Here is a 6,189-nt window from a genome sequence, read left to right on the forward strand (position 1 = left end):
TATCGTCTTTTAGATTATAACATGCCAATTTATGGAGAAAATACACCAGTTTGCACAAATTCCTGCCTCTTTGGTGGGAAAATAGAGGAGATTTATTCTTTCCCCAAGCCTTTTCATATTTTTTTTTTAATTATACAGTTAATGTTATTTTACTTGATTATTTAGTTATAACTCCACAAGACAATATATCCATCTTTGAGGAAAATCCAATAAGCAGGGATCATTTATTCAACTAATTTGATTATTTCTGCCAAGTCTACTTCATTATCACTGTCCTACAAAATACAAGGAAAAGTTTTAAAATTAGCTACTTCTTTCTGAAGTAAAACGTCCCAGTACTAAAGTATGATGGATTTTACACACTGGGTCATACATATATGGTCTATATACATTCAGAGCAAATGTTTAAAAATTAAGCTACTTTGAAATGAACAAAACTGATACATTCTTTCCAGAAAATTACTAAAATCTGATCTGTACCTAAAAAAATATCACATTTATTGGCAGGGTGGTGTATACTATTGAGGCACTTTGCATTGGAATACTATACACTGCAAAAGTAAGTGAACAAATAAATATAGTACCTTAGGAACATTTTTATTTTCATTTCTGCATTTACACATGCACTCCTCTGTCCAAGTGGCTGGTAAATTATGGAGTAAACTGAAACTATAAAATTCTTGAGTGTTTTAGTAAAACTGTCACAACACAAACACCCTTTCTAAGTAACTAAATAGAAATTATGTACTTTGAAAACAGGGACATCATTAGGAAATCAATCCCAGTGAGGAAATCAGCATTAGGTGATCAGCTATTACTCCCCACAGGAAAGTGTAATGTCAGCTCTGCTCCTGTTGAGGTCACAACTGCTGTTCTCCATAGGGTGGTGGTTGTATTCACCTTCCTGTCATTAATCCACAGACAGCCTTTGGATGGGACAGTTGTTGAAAAGGCCACTCCTATGTACAACATGACAGCTACACTGACTCTCCAGCTTGGGGAAGAATTCATAATCTAATGAATGAGATCACAAATGAGAATTATTTCTCATGGACACTGCATATTCTAAGAAAGGACATGGGATCTTCAAATCCAACAGCTGCTCTCCTGGACTGTTCTACTTTACGCTGACAAACAAACAGGAGCTGTTAAACAGGGAAGATTGCTGAACTAGCCTGTCTTTTATTATTTCTCCTTACCTTTGTGTTGAAAAAGACATGTAACTCCAGTGTAACAATTTTCTTTGCTTTCTCTGATGTAACTATCTTATGCAGCTGATTTGGGTTCATTAAAACAGCTGGTATACTATCTGCATTCAGACACATTTGGATGATTTGATAATTAGAAGGTTTCATACTACATTAAAAAAAAAATTTAAAAAAGGGGGATTCTGATAAACCCCCCAGAAATTCAGTCCTTTCTGGAAGTTTGTGTGTTAACAACTCATATCTAAATAGAATTTAAAAATTCTAGTAGTACACTAACCTGTCCAACAAGTGCTGGATTTTCCTAAGTGAGGTTGAGAAAAGGCAAAATTAAAGCAAAAGCTTAAAATGTTGTAGGCAGCATTAAGATCTATTATCAACAAGCAAAGCAGAGTTGTGAATGAGCCTTAACTTCAGAGATCTTATAAAACGAACAAAAAACCCTGTGCAGTTTATCAGCATAAACAGTCATGAAGAGCTGGTAGAAAGCTCAGGTCAGGGCTGTGGAGAGGAAATGCTTATTTCTGTGTTGCATAATTACTTGCAGCACTTGAAAATTTCATCTAGTTCATGACTTTTATGTGTAGATTCTGTGATTCAGCAGTTTGGAAAAGAATGTATACCTGTTTCCTATGGGACAAAGCATGGCAAAGTGGTTTTTTGCTTTGTTTCTTTTTTTCATTTTTGAAGTGATCGTGGTTTTGGTTTTCACTATTTGATCACTGAGGCAAGGGAAAGAGAGAAGCATGAAAATACAGTCAGCAGAGCCTGTGCAGAGGGAATAGTACAGACTTCACAGAAACAGCAGACTCCCACCAACCATAAATTTTGGAAGTTTTTGGCAGCTTCTGCATTTCCCCTCATGCTTGAGAACATTTCAAAGGCAGGATTACAAAAGCAGACATGTTCAGTTCGAAACTGGGGCTCCGGGGAGAGGGAAGGGGCAGGCACAGAGGCAGCGCACGCTGTTTTGAAGGACTCACTTCAAAGCCTTGCCTTTCTCCCTCTGTGCCAGGTGAGGATCACAGCCCGGCTCACGAGTCACCGCCTCCCCATTTAGACAATAAGGAGGAGGATTAGTTAACCTGAGACTGCTTTACCAACCTGTGCCTCTGACCTAAATACCAGAGTTAAGCACCACGGTGTTGTGAATGCGGGACTCGAGATAGGAACTGCACTGACACAAACCCGGCGCTGGGCAGCCTCTGCTCTAACCAAGCGCTTTACAAACATACTGCTGCCGTCTTGCACCTATCAATTAGGAATCTCAATATATTCATGGGATAAGTTTTTCACATACCACAAACATGAGGTCACAGAAAAGACCTAAGTAGTATCACCTCCTTAAAGCAATAATTACCGTGATTAAACAGCAGCATCAAACCTCCTACTCTTGCTTTTTCCCTGGGAGGATTTTCTTGGCTACAAACTCCTGCTACATGCTGATGTTCACCTTGTCCTTACCCGATGGCATACCTAGAGTGCAGAAAAGAAAAATACTGAAAAAACCCACAACTAAACCTCAAAATAAACGAGACTTGGCAATAAGTAAATGCTCAAATTTAGAACTATTTGGGATTTTACATCCTTGCGTTGATTTTTCTTTCCACTGTTTAAAACTTCATTTCTCCCAGGGAAGTAGAGAAGGGAGGAGAAGAAAACTACCACTGTTTGCATACTCCTTTTGCTGAGCCTATCATCTTTGTTAATAGCCTGTAATGAATAACTCACACAGGGATAAACATGCTACCATTATTATTTTGTCAGCAGAGTCAGTATGATTCAGAGGAGAGCAGTCATATGACTGTCACAGTTCCCAAGTTGTGAAAAGATGCGGGAAAACAAAAATTAGCAGCTGAGATAGAAGGCTTAACTTCTACTACTATGAACAACTGAGCAGCCTGTGACTGATTTGAAATACATACACATACAAACTTAAAAGGAAATATTAGTGTCCAACAGAAACCACTCTAGAGCAGACAGGTTTCTTTCCCCTGAGAAGCCTTAGAATGACAGAGAAAAATCACTGTAAGTCTGTCTATTTATTACATCAACTTGGTCAGAAAAAGCAGAGCTCTTTGACACACAATCCCTCTTCTTAGAGTCTTAAATCATATTGACTTTAAAAGTGCTAACATTGTAAGAGTGCATCCAGGCATGACAGCTCATACTTCCTATGTCAGACTTCCTTTTTGCACATCTGTCTTTTGAATCATGTGATAAAAGAGATTGCAAATTAAATATCTGCACACAGAACACTGCCATGGCCAGAAGACCGGAGCCATTCCTATAGATACCTGTCAGACACCACTGACATCTGCTGGTTTCCAGAAATCAGGACTACTGGGGTCAAGACAAGTTGATTCTGGGCACAATTTTACTGCTTATCAAAGGCCCCTTTGTGTGAGTTTATGTGCCAGGGTTCTCCAGCTCAGAAGAGAGGAATGCTTACCAGCAAGCAGCAGGCTGAGGAGATTATTACATGCTGAGAAGCAGCATGTGAAAGTCTCCCAGGACTGGTAAGCTCTGGAGACCAGTTGTTCTGTTAAATCCCCCAGAACTGATAAATTCAGAACACCAGGAGCCTGCTGGCTGTGTACAAAGCCACTACACACATGAGTATCAACCATGGTTTGCATTAACTTGGATCATGAACAAACAGGTAGTGGTTGCTACATGCAAACAAAAAACCCTAGAGGATTACACATACACACTTGATGAAGCAAAGAGCTTTTCAAAGGACTTTGTAAGCTACCTAGGAGCCAGAGGTCCCAGGGTGGGGACTGACCTCCCAGTGTAACACTCATGACTACTCCTACACAGGAGTCCTAAGTGTTAGACAGGGAATGTGTGGTATGAATAGTTATCTGCTAGTAGTAGCAGCTTAGCAGCAAAAAGCCTTCTGTTCCTTGGGATGTGTGTGCTTCCCAGCTTGATCTGCTATCACGAAAAGGGGAATTTATTTACAGAATCAAACATCCAACTATTTTATCAGTTATTTCTTGGCAATACTAATTCCTCCATAACTAGGACTGCTGCTGCCACTGATTTAATTTCTCAAATGACTTGTTCAGAAAAGTACTTGAAAAACCCACTTTATGAAAGACCTCACTTCCAAGACTTTCTTGGAGGTCCCGAAAATGGGACTCCAACAGCTCATGACAGAAACATGGTTAGCCAACTTTACCATTTTTCTAGTCCATGCAATTTAGACTTCTCATTTGAACAGCAGCATGCACAGATATTAATCACCATGAGAGACCAAATAAGTAGGCTAACACCTTTAGTTGCTTTTACCTCTGAAAGGCAAGTTTAGGAAAACAAATACCTCTAAACAAAATGCCTGCTGCTGCCATTTGAAGATAAGGTTCTAGAGAATCTGAGTCTTTGTTGATGTCTGCTCCATTTTTACCTTATCCCTGGCCAAAAACCACACATAGCAGCAGAAACCTTTCAAGTATTTCCAGGAGACCTTTAGATTTTGGCACATAAAAGTGAAGCACATATGCAGTACACCTGCATCACTACCACTGAAAGTTGCACCATGCTATTATGTGTTACTAGACATTTGAAGAACTGTTCCCAGGAATCCTAGAGCTGTTGGGAAAGTGTTTAATGACCTCATCTGATGATTTACAAAATAAGCATTCATGCCTCAGGAAAGTCTCTTTAGTAGGAACATGATGTTACTATTCTACTCTAATAATTTCACTTCTACACTGCTGTGATTTCACTGTTTGGTTTTTTAAAGTAACAACTCCATGGAATTAGAAACAGCCAACATTTGTGTTTATCAGCTTTTCCTCATTTGTCCCACTCTGTTATTTCAACAAAGGGATGTGAACACAAACAGAAGTTTCTCTTTCAAGACAGACCAATTGATGGTTAGTTATGAGAGCGGGCTGCTATGTGCTGACAAAAATCAACTGCTGGACTGTTTACTCTGCTTTGCAAAATCTCCTTCAAGTGCCCTGAGCTGAACAGTAGCTTTGCTGCTCTGAAGGTTTCTGCTCAGATGGCTTAGCAAGGTCTTGCCCTTAGCTGCAAGCTACAGGACTGCACCTTGAGATTTTTTTGCTTCATTTAAGTGTTTATAATCAAGAACTTCTGGAAATTCCAGTGACAACTGACTGCCAAGCCCTGACAATAGGTTCTTAAGCTTTGACTATTGCCTGATAGTGGCTTAACAAAGAAAGAATTGTAAAAAACCCTCAACTTTCTCATCCAGTAAATACTGACATTCAAATACCCATGAACATTTCTTAAGACATTCTTGACATCTTAATGGATTTCCCTTTTCTGTAGCTAAAAAGAAGTAATTTAATACTTAGAGTATCTCAAAAGGGAATCTATATCACTAAAGTGGGTTAAGGTTACAAAGTACAGCTCTCTCATTTACTGTTCTTCTAGGCAGTGTTTAGCATTTAACGCACATCAGTTTACTCCTGTTGCCAGAATGAGAAGATACCCCAGACTGAAAAACATCACCACTTAATGCTTCCAGAGGACATACATACAGAAGTTGAACTTTCTGATGAGACAAAAAGAATTATTCTGAAACATCAGCATACCTTTGAGTTAATAAATACATTCCACTTTTCCTGCCAGACTTTGTCCAAGAGAGATCATGGTGGAGATGTCAACTATTAACTCTGTTTGCAGAGAAAATGAAAAGCAAAACTCTGACAACTTCAGAAAAATGGTGACAAGCAATAAGAATGTATTACTTAGATAAAGCAGAGATAAAAGGAAGCAAATTACTGTGATTTGGGATTTTCTAACCTTTCTACCCCTCATGAAGCTAGTGGGAAAAATTTGATTAAAAATTACTATTTCAGTAAGTAGTACAGGCCATTCTCTTCCTAGAAGCATAAGCAGGATATTCCTCAAGCCAGCAAAAGGAGGAATAATAATAATAAAAGAGTTGCGCAATATTATTCAAACTACTTGAGATAAGCCAAAACCACTGAGCAGCTAGCATCAG

Source organism: Pyrgilauda ruficollis, unplaced genomic scaffold (genome assembly GCF_017590135.1).
Source record: "Pyrgilauda ruficollis isolate IOZ18807 unplaced genomic scaffold, ASM1759013v1 scaffold29, whole genome shotgun sequence".
In the NCBI taxonomy this organism is placed as follows: Eukaryota; Metazoa; Chordata; class Aves; order Passeriformes; family Passeridae; genus Pyrgilauda; species Pyrgilauda ruficollis.